Raw genomic sequence first — 19,274 nt, 5'->3', positions numbered from 1 at the left:
ATTTGAAGTAGTCCCTACTCCCTCTACATATCTTCAGGATTCTCTTTACTGCACTAGCTCACTGTTCTCTATTGTGATATCCTCTCTCTCATGCTAAATCTCCTCCCCAAATCCTATTACTAGCTACCAAGAGTCAGTGAAATCTGTCATTAGATCACTGAATGAGTGTTTCTTTCCAGTCTTTATTTCAGGCTTGCATCTTGCTTAAGACACTTTGTTTCCTGCAATTCCTATTATATTTATCTCTGTGGTTATCAGATTTTTCCCTACATGACTATATAATCGTAAAATCATCTAGTATAGAAATAAATATTTTTCTTTGAATCTCTGTCAAAGGGCTTAGGGCTGTATCTGTCACTTAATATATGCTTAATGAATCCATATTGAATTTTATTCTTTTAAAATTCTAACATTTTTTGCTGAACAGTTTAAATATTAAAAAAAATTTAGAATTATATCTATGGCTATAAATTTCAGATTGCACAAGCTAATCTACTTATTCTGCAGATTTAGGAAGGAGGAATAATCTTTTTTTAAAATGCATGTATAAAATAAGTTCTGTAGGAAAAGAAATTGAATTAAACATAATATTTAAGATATTTGGTTTAAGTTTCTTAATTTAAATAAAGATTAGGAGAATTCTGTACTTATAAAGGAAAAATGTACTTAACTGACAGGATTAGTACAAATAATAACTAACCAGAATTTACCAGAGAAATCTATTTTTTAAAGTAGAATTTAATACAATCATGTAAAGATAATGATAAGACTATGTTAAAATAAATTAATGTATAGATCTCTGACTGGGCTGTAAGTTGCAAGAGGGTAAGAACCATATCAGTCCGGTTTATGCATTCTTCTCTAGAGAGAGCACAGTGCCCAGCTCAGAGCACCTGCTTATAGGTGTTGAGTAAAGCAATAAATTAGTCAGTAATTGTAATACAAGGGTATAGTTCCCAGCCACCCAAAACTTTAACCATTGCCTAACAGCCCTGCAAAAAGCAGCCTGAACTTTGGGCCCTATAATTTTTGTAATTTTGTTTTTTTTATAATTTTGTAATTATAATACAGAATATTATAATTATAATACAGAACATAAAATTAATCATTCACCATTTTAAAGTATACAATTCAGTGGTATTAATACATTCACAATGTTGTATAATCATCACCGTATTACCTAGCTTCAAAACACTTTCATTATTCCAAAAGGAAACCTACTGAGCAGTCACTTTCCAGTCTCTTCTCCTCTTAACCCTTGGCAACCACTATATCTTCTGTTTCTATGAATTTACATATCCTGGAAGTTTCATATAAATGGAATCATAAAATTTATGGCTTTTGTACCTAGTTCTAGGCATCTGGAAATAATACAGTTTAGAAAAAAAAAAAAAGACTTCCTTTTCCCTTCCTTGATCTATAAAACCCTACAAAAGACACAGTTGTATGAACTGCAATCCCTTATTCACAAAATATTTACATTGGGATACCAAGTACATCACGATATTAAAAGCAATGATTAAGAGTAAGGATAAAGCCTGTGGTGAGTGAATGAGACCAATACCAAGGGAAAAAATATAAGCATTGATTCTTTTCTCTTACATATTATCTTAATAAATATTTCTTGAAATTATACACTCATTTATCCTTTTGTGAAGTTTATTTATTCATCCATTAAACAAATAATATTTCCAAGAATTATCTGAATATGTATTATTTTTGCCTACCAATCACCTATAGATAGATACCCAGTCTATGTGAAATTCTCTTGTATACTCCTCTTGTTTGCTTCCATTCGAGAAGTACAGTTGGAAAAGTCCATCACTGGTAGTTCTAATTCCTTGGCCCTGTCATCCCTCAAGTATAGGTGTTGGTAACTGTACATCCATAGACTTAACCCCAAACAATTCTTTGTCTCACATGAGGGAAGCAGTTATTACATTAGGAACCCCAGTCTCACCAGAGCAGGGCTTACCTTAAGTCTACTATCTGCTGTCCAGAGGCAGGAACTACTTGGCACAATCGTACCCATTGTCCTGCAATCTCCTAAGTCCCAGCACTATTTTGTGGTTAGTCTATAAAATTAGACAAGCAGTTCTCTAAAGTCTCACGACCCTTGGGGAGCCCTAAGACCTTTTCAGGTCCATAAAAATGTTAATGTATTATTTGCCTTTTGCACTCTATTTCCCGAGTGCGTGATGGAGTTTAAGAGGCTACAGGACCTGTGATGACATCACTGCTCTGACATTTTTATTCTGATGGGCAATGAAGTGTGTGCTTGTATATTTTTGTGTTGTAAAATTTGTTTTAAACTGCAGCATGGTAACGATCAATAGCTAAAACACATGTAAATAAAATGTAAAGGTGTTCTAGACCCAAAAAGTTTGAGAGCTGTTGCATTAGACTATTGTGTTGGACTTGTGATTGAGCAATTTAGAATATGTTCAACCACAAGTCATCTGGCCAGGTCTATGATTTCCTGCCTAGCCATTTCTAGCCATTCTTCAATAGAGGGATTTAAACATAATAATTTTCTTATATGCCTAAAAGCAACATTTGAACTGTTTCAAATAGTAGACAATATCTGGGACACTTGGTTTATCAGCTGTCCAAACTGTTATCACGTAGACAACTCTACATATGGTACCAGCTTGAATCCCTACATTAGCAAAGCATTTAGTATAGAACCAGTCACAGTGGTGCTTAGTCAATGTTTTTAAGGAAGGATAAAAGAAAGAAAGAGAGGAAGTATGTCTGGTCAAGCCTAGGTTTCGTTCTTCTTAGAAATAAAATTAATTTTTTTCTTTAACCTGTGAGATGGATTTTTTTTTGGATGCAGAGGCTAGTATAGTGGCCATGAGAATGTATCTTCCAGGTCTCCAAGGGCAGGGGGCATAACTGACCAATGGCTCCAGCTATTATATTCTCAAAAATCGGTCACAAATTTCATGCTGAGGCTACATTTCCCAGTGGCTTCTCCCAGCCAATTAATGAGCACAGCAGGGATAGTAAGGCATGCTCAATCCTGGCAGAAGCTAGACAACTGTGACAGCCAACTCACACATTCCCAAAGACCTTGACAGGTTGTCTTTGGAATTATACTAGGGTTCTACTTAATCTACCTTCCTTCCCCTTCTTATCCCCTTATCCTTCCTTCTTTCACTCACCAACAATGAGATGATGCCTTTTTTTTTTTTTTTTTCAGTTTCTTCTGACTCCTTCCCATTTTCTCTAAACGGTGTTTCCAGTGATAAATGGGTTGCATTTTAATCCCTTCTTGGTGTTTGCTTTATGAAGGACTTGAACTAATGTCTCAATTCTCCAGTTTGATTATTTTCTCTAGGGTTTTTTCCACTTCATTCAGATTCCAAACTCTTACCCATAAGACCCTGAGGGGAAGTTGGCTGACTTCTCAGTATCTTCTATGTTTTCCGAAACTGATTTACTGATCTTTATGTACCTTATAATTGTTTACACTTACCATGACCTTACTAAATGTTGTTTGAAACATTAGAAGTGAGAGTAGAAAGAGGAAGTAGACCCCAGAGCTCACTACCTTTCTTTCTTCTTACCTCCTGCAAAATAATTTATCTGAATCCCAAGGCTGCAAATTTTAAAATTCTTTTGCTGATTCCTTGCAAACCTACAAGATTTTTCTTTATAGGAGAGTTATTTTTATCACTGTTATCAGAGACAGGGAGCCCAAGCTATTCCCTTAGCCACTGATGGCAATGATATAAAGCATATCTCCATTTCAGATAATTTACAACAAAAACTCAAAAAGAAAAGAAAATGTGTGTGTGTATATGAAATATGGTCTTTATAGCTGGGTTACTTTCAAAATAAAGTCATTTGCATGTTGAATATTTTTCCTATTTTAATGTGCTTTAACTTTCTCTTCTTCAGATGTATTTTGAGGAAGGAAGTTATTGTATGGTTAAGAGAAAAGGTAGGGGCACCTGGGTGGCTCAGTAGGTTAAGCCTCTGCCTTTGGCTCAGGTCATGATCTCAGGGTCCTGGGATCGAGCCCCACAGCAGGCTCTCTCCTTGGCGTGGAGCCTGCTTTCCCCTCTCTCTCTGCCTGCCTCTCTGCCTACTTGTGATCTCTCTGTCAAATAAATAAAATCTTAAAAAAAATTTAAAAAAAAGAGAAAAGGTAATAAAAGTCCCTATGTTTAGATCCATATATTGCTCCACATTACTTCTTGTCATTTAATTATAAAATAAACACCCATAAGACTTCAAAATCATAAAAATAATTTCTTAACTCAATATTACCTCACTGTGGATACACTTCAGATAAACCAAAAATCTAAATAAATAAATTATATAATATTAGAAGGGAAGTCTGATACAAGACTTCCTGATGACTACTTTGGTAATGTTTACAAGAGTTCTTGTTCCCTCCACAGCCATTCTGGGCATTTATTCAGAGCCTCATTGCTTCGTTTTATTTGCAAAGTCTATTGGAGCTAGGAGACTGGGTATTGCAGCCTATCATTTCTAAACAGACTTGATATAAAATTTTCTGGGTCACATATGCTCCCTCTGGTTCCTACTGCAGTCTGATATTAACCATGTGGGATATTTGTAAAAGGCATCAGCAAATACTTTTTTTTTTTTTTTTAATGAAAGGAATCCCAAAGTAGGTCACTCATTAAAACCTCTTCAATAGAGAAATGATCTGGAAAGGGACTGGAGCTAAGAAACTGCTGAAGAAAATTGCACTGATTCACATGTGTGAGAAAGAGATATTTAAATATTCCATTGCATTCTCTACATTTTTTGTTTTCGCTGTCAACATAGACATCATCTCCACTATTCCTTCTTTATCATTTTTATTCAAAACCTAAATCTCACTCCATTATACATGTAACTGGCAATATATTAAGAGTTTAATAGCATTGCTGATTTTAATCAACATGAAAACCCCCACAATAGAAAGTTACCTTTTTTATTTAGAGACAGTAATAGTGTTTGAAATCCACTACTACCTCTATACAACTAAGTGTTTGAAGGAAATAATGTAGGCTGATTTTTTCTAAAAAAAAAAATATTTTGCTGAGCATGACAGAGAAGACGAAAAGTAGTTAAATCACTTTCCTACACTTCCCTCTTCTTTGTCATGTTTCACATGAGGTAGTTATTATGGGCACTATGATCTAATTGAAACAGCTAGACATGCTAAAGGCAATGCATCTCTAACATAACTGTGCCCAGAAGAGATAAAACGGAGCACCAATGAACCACCAGACCCTGCGCCCATTTGCCTTTAAGCAGTAGCCCAATATTACACTCTCTGTAGAATTCTCCTCAACAGTCTTAGACGATATTAGTTATCCTTTCTTCTGGTCTTCCACAGTACTTCTTCCAAATTTCTTAGAACCCTTACTTGTTAGATTTTAACTCACATTTCTATACCTGTTCCTTGACTAGACTATAAAGTATCGGGTTGCTTAGATGATGCCTTAATCTCCTTTGCAGCTTTCACAACCCCCAGCTTATATTGTGGTAACAGGGTGAACCACCACTCTAATTTGCCAAAGAGAATGCTGGGATGCATAACTTTCAGTGCCAAAACCAGGACGGTCCCAAGCAATTGAGATAGTTGGTCATTCTAGTTAAGCATTTACTATACCCAAGATACTTCATAATCACAACTCCTCTATGTCTCAAACTTCATTCTTTATTAAGTAATTTATGATCATTAGATGGGTGATTCTGGGTATTTGGTTATTCAGTATACAAAGCTGACAAAGATCCTACTCTCATGAGGCTCTCATTCTAGGGTAAAGTTGGAGGTAAATATTATTACTTCCATTTTGCAAACAGGAACAATTTTGTTCAGAAACGGACAGTAACTGCTGAAAGTCCTGCAGCAGGCCAGTCATACACCCATGTCTCTTTGATATCAAACGAAGGTTTTTCTTCTCCCTGAATTAGCCTACTTCCTTTTAAAGAACAAACATATTCCTTAGACCTGCTACTAAAGAATTCTCTGAAGTGTGTTATGCATTGCTATGAACAAAATTAGGTATTCTTTTTGGTAACCTCTACATAAAAAGCATGGCTATTAATGACAGAAAGCTTAATCTCTACATTCACTTGGAGTCATACTTAGTATTTGAAGAAAATATTCTATAGGTGGTAATCTTATGAATTTGATAAAGTAATCAGTAGATAAAGCATCAAACTTACCCCACTTCTAGTATCACTCTGGCCTCTCTGATTCTCAGCATAATTATAGTAATTGTCAGTCAGAGGATCTTGAAAGGAAAATATATTTCTTATTAGATATAATATCTCTTTGCATTTAGATAATTGCACATTATGTGTTATGTAAGCAATGTTAACGGAGAGAAAAATGGAGAGAACAAATGGAATGACTACTTGAAGCAAGCCTGATCTAAACCCTTTTCAAACACATAAACCACCCGCCAGAAATATGTGGAATGATTGTTGACTTTACAAGCAGATTCATGTGTGAATAGCAGAGCATCTGACATATTTAGATGTTTTGATTGATGACATTAATGAAAAGAAATTACTCAAAAACACTTTTTTTTAAAGATTTTATTAGAAAGTGTGTGGGCATGAGTCAGGGGGGAGGGGCAGAGGGAGAGGGAGAAGCAGACTCCCCATTGAGCAGGGAGCCAGATGTGAGGGTACTCCATCCCAGAACCCCAAGATGATGACCTGAGTTGAAGGCAGATGCTCAACCAACTCAGCCACGCAGGCACCGCAAAAACATCTTCACTGAGGAAAAGAAAAGACGTGTGGATGTACATTATAAAGTGGCATGAAACTGGTCATAAAATATGCTTTTATTCCATTATATCAAATCTATGCTTTTTAAAAGATTTTATTTATTTATTTGACAGAGAGAGAGAGACAGCAAGAGAAGGAACACAAGCAGGGGGAGTGGGGGAGGGAGAAGAAGGTTCCACATGGAGCAGGGAGCCAGATGCGGGGCTTGATCCCAGGACCCTGGCATCATGAACTGCGTCGAAGGCAGATGCTTAAGGACTGAGCCACCCATGCGCCCCTCAAATCTATTCTGAACTAGAAATTTATTTAAAACAATAAGAATGGATAAGCAAAATGACTTCTCTGAACTCTGGTCTCTTTCCCCCATTATCTTAACTTCCTCCCCTTAACTCTAACTCTGGTTATGTAACTTTATATTAATAGGATAATATAACATTTCATCAATTCCAAGATGTACATGTTTGAAATCCATATGTGAAATTCAGAACTCATCCTACAATCTATGGCATTTTACAATCTTTGTTTGCATGGAGACACTCCTGGTGTAAATTACTTAACAATGTGTGAACCTGCTGTTATTCCTGGAGCCATTCTGGAGCTCCTCAACTTTTCAGCCATCCTACCACTAGGGCATTTGATGAGGGAGTGTCCACATGTATATACATTCATACTAATGTCAGAAAACTTTCCACCAACACTTCCTGGTAACCATAGGAAAATACTAGCATCAAAACTTGCAGAATAGGTGTTAGGTATTTGAGAAAACATTTTCTGTGACAATAGTGAATGGATTTTAAATAAATGCTGCATCACCAACTCTCTTTAGAGCATAGAGTGTGAAAATGTAGAGAAAAATAGAACGACACTGATTCAGAGAATGACCGAATGTGAAGGAGTTTTTGGAACTCCTTGTTCACTTATCTTACCTTTTCCTTTGGAGTTTACAAATTGTACTATTTTAAAAAAAAAAATCTTAACTCTCTATAGCATTTTAATTAAAGGAATACTGTAAGTAATAGGAAAACAGTATGCTTGTTAATGGGAAGCATTTTTTAGTTGTCTTAGTTGTCTATTCAGTAATTGTTGTGTTGATTTAATGAACTAATGTTTTATCATACAGATGATACAAGAAAAGAATTTTCTCTAAATATTAGACAAGAAGGGCAATAGAATTTTATGCACCATTTGAAAATAGATCAACTAAGGGAAAAGACAACAACACGGGTCATGTAAAGATTCTGCAGCACAACAAAAAGGGAATAATTTTTTGAATATGTTAAGGAAAGCCCCAATCCTGGCAATAACTTCCTACAGAAAGCAGATAAAAATCCTGGAAATCTGTCTTCTTTGTCGATTCAATACAATTAAAAAAAATAAATCTAAGAAATGAGAAGTAAAACGTGTGATGAAAATCTAACAGAAGTACAAGCTGGGATGGAAAGAAATCAAATCAACTAAGCAAAGCTTTTGAGAAACCTACAGAATAAAGTTAAAGTCTGCCTGAAGCACTATGGAAAATTTAATCAGTAAAATAAAAGACAAACTAGAGAAATTATTCCAGAATTCACAGAAGAAGAATTGCTTTCTTATTCTTTCCAATGACACTTTTATGGCAACATTATAACAGAATTTAATGCTGTCTGTGCTCCAACAAGTAATGAATTTAACTGACCTCTCCCAATGGATAGATAACAATTCAGAGAATGAGTATCTCGGGAAATCTAGACAAAGGAACAGAAACTGTATGTAAACTACTACCAATGGTTATGGAACCCTTGATCCAGAGGAAGCAGGATTTAAGATTGGAAATACAGACTGAATCTGAGAATTGCAATATGAGTTTCACATTGAGGCATAAAATTAGCCAGCTCAATACCAAAACTTTTCAGTTACCCAAGCCAATCATTTATTCTTTTTGCTTTAGCCAGTTAGGAGTTATCTTTTTTAACTGAGGTATCATTTTTAAAAGAAAAGCAGTAAAGCTAATCAATAATCCCGCCCACCCACAAAAAAAGAACAATACATCTAATGGATAAGAAGAACACAAGAGAGTGTACCAGGTCTCTAATGTCACTTTTCTTTCAGAGGTAGGTTCTAAACTTAGCGGTCAATATTGTCCTCCTGAAAAATACGAAAATCAAGAGGAAGCAAAAAATAAGCCTTTGCCTTTTGTGACATAAGCCTAATAGTAACTAGAGTATCCTTGCGAAACTACTGAAAAATACATGTTTTACTTTCATGGAGTAGGCTGGCTTAGCAAAGCCTTGGCCATACTCTGCAGCAGGAAACAAGCTAAACAGCATTACATAAAAAAGGAATCTCACAAGAGCTCCCTACTATTCAATCACAGGTGGTAGAGGAAAGTATTTGGACTTTGCTAATACCTGCCATTCCCTAATTGTCCTTTGCATGTCAGTCACTGAGCTAGGGGCATTACACAGTTTATTTCCTCTTATTGCAAAACTCACTCTAAAGCCATTTTAGAGATGAGGCAATAACAGAGTAAATCACTTGTCCAAAATCACAACACTAGTAATTCAAAAGTAGGTTTCTCAGGTTCCTAAGTCTCTATTTTTTTTTTTTCTACCTCAAGGAATTAGTTCACTTTGAGAAAGTATTTTTGGTTTAACCATTTCTTGGACGACTTCTAAGTGTTTCTATATGGTTGTTGGTCACATGAGATTCCCAGATGAATAGAGTATTATTTTAACTGTCACACATCTCTTCCCCACATAATCATTAAAATATGGAATTGGGTTGATTAAATACCATCCTCACATGCTTACTGAAGGAACTTCCCTCTTGTACCATGGGAAGACCATTATGGCATTTTCCTTTCCTCTGACAATAGGGGCAGAATAAGATCTCTAACTTCCCTGTATATAAAATTGCTCTTCTACCATCTCCATAAAAGCAAAACAAAACTCCAGAGTTGCACACAGTTGTAGATGTGAATGTTTATCTTAACTACTTTTGATTTCTGTTAATAGGATAACTTCACTATCACTGAATCATTAATCTCAGAATACTTTAATAGTATAAAAAAAGCCACCTTCACATTATAAAACATCACAGTATAGCATGTGAGTTATAATAGAAAATTCTGAATATCAGCAAAAATATTACCAAGCACTTAATTAAAAAATGAGGAACTTGCTTTGATAAAATGTTATATTTTCCTCATTACATGAAAACAAAATACACATTAATTATTTAAATGTTAAAAAATAAAATACCTTGTGTAGCTCATCTCTTTAATAGAAATATATTTAATGATAACACCTTCTAAATTATTATTATTATTAACTGACTAAATGTTTCTTTTTTTCTGTACAAATAGAAGAGATCAGAAATCTTAGACTCCATAACCAATACCCTGAATCAGTAATGTACTAAGGTCCTGTCCAGGTTATATTTTATTATACAGAGGGAAAGTGGTAAGGTTTTGCCTTAATGACAAACCCAATATGGTTTCACAAGACATTTTTTTTTTTAACTTTCCCTTGTTGTATCCTCAGTAGCTATACAAAATTGGGCAGGTTACTTTACTTCTGAGTTTCAAGTACTTTGGTTAAATGGGGTTGAAATATTTACCTCTCAGGTTATTATAAGAAGTACATCTTACATGTAAGGGATTCATATGGCATTCACATATATTAAATAACAAAGTCAAATTCAACCCCAGATCATCTGACTTTAAAGTCCATTATGAAATCTCTTGTATAATTATGTTACCAAAGCCTCTTTGTTTCCCCTTCACTGAGTTTCTGTCCTGAACTCTTTATAGTATAGAAAGAATACAGGAAGAACACACGATTTAAAAGTTTTGATGTGCCCCCAAGTCACAAATGGCAGAATCAAAATACAAATTTCTGAATAATCCAAGGAGGCTAACTGTAGAAAACTGTACAGACCCAAAGTATGGATGACTCAGCTGGGCCCATGTACTGCGGCTTCAAGATGAGGAAAGGAAGGAAGTCTAGAATCCAGATCAAGAGTTAAACCCATTCCTTATCCAACCCCAGTCTTGTAGCAAGCCCACCAGAACCCAGAAAGAAGCAACAAAGAAGGAGTATGGATACTTTGAGTAAGAAGGCTAGAGCTCCCTAGTAAATTTGTGGTGCCACAATTGAATTTTTTCTATGAAGGGAATTTTCTTAGCTTTTACCATTTACTGAATAATTTTTTAGCAAAAACAGGTATTTTGACAGAATACTTTTGAACTATATGAAAACTGTACAATCCATGTATAAAATAATCACAAGAATCAGACTTTCATGTCTGACTCTTATGACTATACCCTCTCGATTTCATCCACTGATAGCATTTTGTTTGCATATCTTCTGACACTGGTCTTGCTCTTAATTTTATTATTGTTATTCTTTCGTCCCATTTTCCATTATAAATGCAAAGTCCTTTCAGAGTGGGAAATATTTATTTTGTCACTTATGTATTCAAGAAATATTTAAGGAACTGTTATATCAAGGCATCAAAACATGTAAAGATTGTATGATCAATTAATATTGACAAAGGAGAAAGAATATCCAATAGAAACAAGCCTCTTCGACAAATGCTGCTGGGAAAACTGGACAGCAACATGCAAAGGAATGAAACTGAACCACTTTCTTACACCATACACAAAAATAAATTCAAGATAGATGAAAGACATATGAGTCTTTAAACCAGCAAAATCCTAAAGGAGAATACAGGCAGTAACTTCTTTGACATTGGCCATAGCAACTTCTTACTAGATAGGTCTCTTGAGGCAAGGGAAACAAAAGCAAAAATAAACTATTGGGAAGACAAGATGGCAGAGAACTAGGAGGAGATGCCTTTTCAACCTGTACCCTAAAGTAAGCTGATTACCTACCAAAGAACTCCAATCACCCATGAAATCAGCCTGAGATTAGAATTATACATATCTGGATCTCTATGGGGGCAGAAGACGCCAGTGGTCAGGTAAAGCAGAGTGGGAACTTTGGACTGGTATTGGAAGATAAACAAAAGGGGGAGGGAGCCACCAGAAGCGACTCAGTGGAAAGTAAAACGCCAATACAAGAATGTCCTGCGACTGGGGACCAGCATTAACTTGGAGTCTGGTTGAAAGCACTCAAAAAGAGCAAAGGATCATGGGGGGAAATTGTGGGAATCGGGGCGATTAGGGACAGGGGCTTAAGTCCCTGGACCGAGGACAGCCACCCCTGGCGCTGAGCCAGAGAGAGTGCGGCGAAGAAACCAGGTCTTGGTCCCTGAGCCACAAGCGAGAGCGCCTGAGAGCGCGTGGGGTGCGGCTCCCGTGAGGGGCTGGGAGCCTCGCAAGCCTGCAGAAACACAGCCTTTTTGCAGCCCCCACACGTGCGTCGCACCGTGCTATCAGAGCTTGGGTCGGGCCGCACACCCTCCCCTGAGGAGGGGAGCTCTTGGTCCCGGAAAGGCTGAGTACTCCCTGCCTGCTCAGCGGGAAAATCTCAGTGTGCAATCGCTGCTTGGAACCTCTCTGGTGGTCCGGAGCTGCCCAGACAGCCACCGCTGTTGTGGTTTTGGGTACAAGCAGGAGTTCCTGCGTCCCCAGGAACTGCGACTGGGAATGTGCTCTGCCAGTGGCCAAGGAGGAACTTAGTACTCTGCAGCACCCAGAGGGGAACAGACTGAGGCTTCTCTCCCTCTCTCTCCTTCTTCTTCTTCTCCCTCTTGAGAGGGAGGTCTGGGTGCAGTTTGCTTTCCTCTAAACCTCCAAAAACCATCAAGAGCTGCCAAGGGGAGAGAAAACAAACTAACAAACAAACAAACATAAAAACCTCCAGAGAACAAAAGCCTGAAAAACTGGTTTCCTCAGAGCCAACCCCCTTGAGGGGGGTGGGAGGACTTAACTCAGGAAACACTGCCTGAAAACCCACGTGGCAGGCCCCTCCCCCAGAAAGCGAACCGGAAAAAACAACAACAACAACAAAAAAATGACCAAATAACAGCCACCACTACTTTATAGATACAACTTTTATTTTTAATTCGTTCCCACTATTCTGGTTCTTTTTTATTATTATTATTTTTTATATAGATAATTTTTTAGCCTATTTACCATCACAGTGAGATGTCCAGTACATCAATTTCCATAATAACCTTTTAGCCTGAAATTTTTGATACATATACCCATGTTTTTCTTTTGCTTTTCTATTTTTTTACTTTTTTAAAATTTTAGTTTAGTTTAGTTCATTCTTTTTTTTTATTTTTATTTTTTAATATTCATATAGAGTTAAACTTCAAGATAATCCGCTTTCCCCAGTCAATGCTACCCGATAGGTAAACCAATTTTTAATCCCCCGTTATCTTAGGAAAGTTGAGTCCTTTAACAAAGATATCAAGATACATCCAAGAAGAATCAAGATAAACTTCCTCACCCACACTGAAAATTTATAACCACTCTCCCTTCTTTTTCTTCCACCAGTGTTTCTGTGTATTTGTGTTTGTCCTGGCAGTATATAAATCTTATACTTGGGGTTCTTTTTGATGAGGTTCCTTTTTTGTTTGTTTGTTTTGCTTTTTTTTTTTTTTTTTGCTCTTGTCATATACTTTTATCAGCCTTTTTGTCTGTTTTTGTTTGTATACTTCATAAATCTTACCTTGGGGTCCATTTGGGCTGAGCCTTCTCTTTTATCTTTCTTTTTTTTTCCTGTCTCTCTCTCTCTTTTTTTTTTTCTTTTTTCTTTCTTTCTTTCTTTCTTTCTTTCTTTCTTTCTTTTTTTTTTTTTTTTGTTTGGGTGGGGATTCTTAACTGCTCAGAAGCATTCCAGGGTGCACCTTGACTGCACCACGGTCAATACAACCAGCTACATCCATTCAGCCATCTCTCACCAAAATGACTAGGAGGAGGAATGCCCAACAGAAGAAAAATTTAGAGGATGGGCCTTCTGCAACAGAGCTAATGGCTACCGACACAGACAATATGTCGGAAAGGGAATTCAGGCTAACAATTATCCAGGCCAATAGCTAGGTTGGAGAAAGCCATGGATGACAAAACAGAATTGATTATGACTGAACTGAAAGCCACCAGGGATAATGTTCACAATGTTAGGGAAGAACTGAAAACCACCAGGGATGATGTTCACAATACTCTCAATGAGTTCCAATCTAATCTAAATTCCCTAAAAGCTAGGGTAACTGAGACAGAAAATAGAATTAGTGATCTGGAGGACAAACAGATAGAAAGGATCAGGAGGAAGCCTGGAACAAACAGTTTAGAAGCCACAAAAATAGAATTAGGGAAATAAATGATACCATGAAACATTACAACGTCAGATTTATTAGAATCCCTGAAGGGGAGGAGAAAGAAAGAAGTCTAGAAGATATAGTGGAACAAGTTCTCCATGAAAATTTTCCCAATCTTGCGAATGGAACCAGTGTTCATGTACTAGAGGCAGAACAGTCTTCCCCCAAGATTATAGATTCTTGAAAGTCCTCGAGACACCTGATAGTAAGAATGAGAATTGTAATTGTAGAGAAACTCTCTTGAAAGCAGCTAGGACAAAGAAGCTCCTTAGGTACAGAGGAAAGCCCATCAGAATAACGTTAGGCCTGTCCACAGAAACCTGACAAGCCAGAAAGGGCTGGCAAGATATATTCAGGGCACTAAATTAGAAGAACATGCAGCCAAGAATGCTTTATCCAGCAAGATTGACATTCAAAATGGATGGAGAGATAAAGAGTTCCCAAGACTGGCAAGGTTTAAAAGAGTATGCGACCACCAAGCCAACACTGCAGGAAATATTAAGGGGTGTTCTATAAAAGAGGAAAAATTCTAAGAATATCATTGAACAGAAATATAGAGACAATCTACAGAAAGAAAAACTTCAAAGGTAACACAATGTCAATAAAAACATATCTATCAATAATCACTCTCAATGTGAATGGCCTAAATGCACCCATAAAACAACACATGGTAGCAGATTGGATAATATGACAGGACCCATCCATATGTTGTCTACAAGAGACCCATTTCGAACCTAAGGACACACCCAGACTGAAAATGAAGGGATGGAGAAGCGTCTTTCACGCCAATTGGCCTCAAAAGAAGGCCAGGGTAGCAATTCTCATATCAGATAAATTAGATTTTAAACTAAAGACTGTAGTCAGAGATACAGAAGGACACTACATAATTCTTAAAGGGACTATCCACCAAGGTGATCTAACAATTGTAAATATCTATGCCTCCAATATGGGAGCAGCCAACTACATAAGAAAACTATCAAGATAAAGAGTCATATTGATATGAATATATTAATAGTAGGAGATCTTAACACACCTCTCTCAGTAATAGACAGATCATCGAAGCAGAAAATCAATAAAGAAACAAGAGCATTGAATGACACATTGGACCAAATGGACCTCAAAGATACATACAGAACATTCCACCCTAAAACAACAGAATACTCATTCTTTTCAAGTGCACATGCAACCTTCTCCAGAATAGACCACATACAGGGTCACAAATCAGGACTCAACCAATACCAAAAGACTGAGATTATTCCCTGCATATTCTCAGATCACAATGCTTTGAAACTGGAGCTCAATCACAAGGAAAAGTTTGGAAGGAACTCAAACACCTGGAAGCTAAAGACCACCTTGCTTAAGAATGCTTGGATCAACGAGGAGATCAAAGAAGAACTTAAACAATTCATGGAAACCAATGAGAATGAAGACACTTTGGTCCAAAACCTATGGGATACAGCAAAGGTGGTCCTAAGGGGGAAATACATAGCCATCCAAGCCTCCCTCAAAAAAACTGAAAAATCCAGAATACACCAGCTGTCTCTACACCTTAAAGAACTGGAGAATCAACAGCAAATTAAACCAACTCCACACACAAGAAGGGAAATAATAAAGATTAGAGCAGAGATCAATGAGGTAGAAACTAGGGATACAGTAGAATGTATCAATGAAACCAGAAGCTGGTTTTTGAAAGAATCAATGAGATCAATAAACCATTGGCCACACTAATCCAAAAGAAAAGAGAGAAAGCCCAAATTAATAAAATTATGAATGAAATGGGAGAGATCACAACTAACACCAAGGAAGTAGAAACAATCATCAGAAGTTATTATCAACAGTTATATGCCAGTAAGTTAAGCAACCTAGATGAAATGGATGCATTCCTGGAAAACTATAAACTCCCAAAATTGAACCAGGAAGAAACTGACAACCTGAATAGACTGATATCTAGTAACGAGATTGAAGCAGTGATCAAAAACTTCCCAAAAAACAAGAGCCCAGGACCTGATAGATTCCCTGGGGAATTCTACCAAACTTTCAAAGAAGAAATAACACCTATTCTCCTGAAGCTGTTTCAAAAAATTGAAGCAGAAGGAAAACTTCCAGACTCTTTTCTTTTTATGAAGCCAGCATTACCTTGATCCCCAAACAAAGCAAAGACCACACCAAAAAGGAGAATTTCAGACCAATATCACTGATGAATATGGATGCTAAGATTCTCAACAAGATCCTAGCAAACAGGATCCAACAGCACATTAAAAAGATTATCCACCATGACTAGGTGGGATTCATCCCTGGGTTACAAGGATGGTTCAACATTCGCAAATCAATCAATGTAATAGAACAAATCAATAAGAGAAGAGAGAAGAAGAACATGGTCCTCTCAATTGATGCAGAAAAAGCATTTGACAAAATCCAGCATCCATTCCTGATTAAAATGCTTCAAAACATAGGGATAGAGGGAACATTCCTGAACTTCATAAAATCTATCTATGAAAAACCCACAGCAAATATCATCCTCAATGGGAAAAAGCTCACAGCCTTCCCGTTGAGATCAGGAACATGACAAGGATGCCCACTCTCACCACTCTTGTTCAACATAGTATTAGAAGTCCTAGGAACAGCAATCAGACAACAAAGAGAAAAGGTATCCAAATTGGCAATGAAGAAGTCAAACTTTCTCTCTTTGCAGATGACATGATACTTTATATGGAAAACCCAAAACACTCCACCCCCAAACTACTAAAACTCATACAGCAATTCAACAACGTGGCAGGATACAAAGTCAATGTACAGAAATCAGTTGCTTTCTTATACACTAACAATGAAAATACAGAAAGGGAAATTAGAGAATCGATTCCATTTACTATAGCACCAAGAACCATAAGATACCTGGGGATAAACCTAACCAAAGAGGTAAAGGATCTGTACTCGAGGAACTACAGAACACTCATGAAAGAAATTGAAGAAGACACAAAAAGATGGAAGACCATTCCATGCTCTTGGATTGGAAGAATAAACATTGTTAAAATGTATATATTGCCTAGAGCAATCTATACTTTTAATGCCATTCCAATAAAAATTCCACCGGTATTTTTCAAAGAGCTGGAGCAAATAATCCTAAAATTTGTATGGAATCAGAAGAGACCGCGAATCGCTAAGGAAATGTTGAAAAACAAAAATAAAACTGGCGGCACCACGTTACCTGATTTCAAGCTTTACTACAAAGCTGTGATCATCAAGACAGCAGGGTACTGGCATAAAAACAGACACATAGACCAGTGGAACAGACAGTGTAGAGAGTCCAGATATGGACCCTCAACTCTATGGTCAAATAATCTTTGACAAAGCAGGAAAAAAATATACAGTGGAAAAAAGACAGTCTCTTTAATAAATGGTGCTGGAAAAATTGGACAGCTATATGTAGAAGAATGAAACTCGACCATTCTCTTACACCGTACACAAAGATAAACTCGAAATGGATAAAAGACCTCAACGTGAGACAGGAATCCATCAGAATCCTAGAGGAGAACATAGACAGTAACCTCTTTGATATCGGCCACAGCAACTTCTTTCAAGATATGTCTCCAAAGGCAAAGGAAACAAAAGCAAAAATGAACTTTTGGGACTTCATCAAGATCAAAAGCTTCTGCACAGCAAAGGAAATAGTCAACAAAACAAAGAGGCAATCCACGGAATGGGAGAAGATATTTGCAAATGACAGTACAGACCAAAGGTTGATATCCAGGATCTGTAAAGAACTTCTCAAGCTCAACACACACAAAACAGATAATCATATCAAAAAATGGGCAGAAGATATGAACAGACACTTTTCCAATGAAGACATACAAATGGCTATCAAACACATGAAAAAATGTTCGTCATCACTAACCATCAGGGAGATTCAAATCAAAACCACATCGAGATACCACCTTATACCAGTTAGAATGGCCAAAATTAGCAAGACAGGAAACAACGTGTATTGGAGAGGATGTGAAGAAAGGGGAACCCTCTTACACTGTTGGTGGAAATGCAAGTTGGTGCAGACACTTTGGAGAACAGTGTGGAGATTCCTTAAGAAATTAAAAATAGAGCTTCCCTATGACCCTGCAATTGTACTACTGGGTATTTTACCCAAAGATGCAGATATAGTGAAAAGAAGGGCCATCTGTACCCCAATGCTTATAGCAGCAATGGCCATGGCATCCAAACTGGAAAGAACCAAGATGCCCTTCAATGGATGAATGAATAAGGAAGATGTGGTCCATATACACTATGGAGTATTATGCCTCCATCAGAAAGGATGAATACGCAACTTTTGTATCAACATGGACGGGACTGGAAGAGATGATGCTGAGTGAAATAAGTCAAGCAGAGAGAGTCAATTATCATATGGTTTCACTTATTTGCAGAGCATAACAAATAACACAGAGGACATGGGGAGATGGAGAGGAGAAGGGAGTTGAGGGAAATTGGAGGGGGAGATAAACCATGAGAGACCATGGACTCTGAAAAACAACCTGAGGGTTTTGAAGGGGCATGGGGGTGGGAGGTTGGAGAAGCCAGGTGGTGGGTATCATGGAAGGCACGCATTGCATGGAGCATTGGGTGTGGTGCAAATCAATGAATTCTGTTACGCTGAAAAGAAATTAAAAAAAAAAAAAAACTCTTGGGACTTCATCAAAATAAAAGTCTTCTGTACAGCGAAGGAAACCATCAACAAAACTAAAAGGTAACCTGTGCAGTGGGAGAAGATATTTGCAAATGACATATCTGATAAAGTGTTATATACAAAATACATAAAGAACTGATACAACTCAATACTACATAATTGAATAATCCAATAAAAAATGGCAGAAGACATGAATAGACATTTTTCCAAAGAAGACATCCAGATGCCCAAAGACACATTAAAAGATGCTCAACATCACTGATCATCAGGGAAATGCAAATCAACACTACAATAAGATATCACCTCACACCTGTCAGAATGACTACAATCAACATAGGAAATAATATATTTTGGTGAGGAGGTGGATAATGGAGAACCCTCTTACACTGTTGGTGCAGCCACACTGGAAAGCAGTATGGGGATTCCTCAAAAAAAGTGAAAAAAAGAACTACCCATGAGCCAGCAATTGCACTACTGTGTATTTATTCAAAGAATTTAAAAATACTGATTCAAAGGGACACATGCACCTAAATGTTTATAATAGCATTATAAACAATAGCCAAATTACAGA

This window comes from Lutra lutra, chromosome 4 (assembly GCF_902655055.1).
Source record: "Lutra lutra chromosome 4, mLutLut1.2, whole genome shotgun sequence".
NCBI lineage: Eukaryota > Metazoa > Chordata > Mammalia > Carnivora > Mustelidae > Lutra > Lutra lutra.
The sequence above is the reverse complement of the archived record's forward strand: the minus strand, read 5'-3'. Positions refer to the sequence as shown.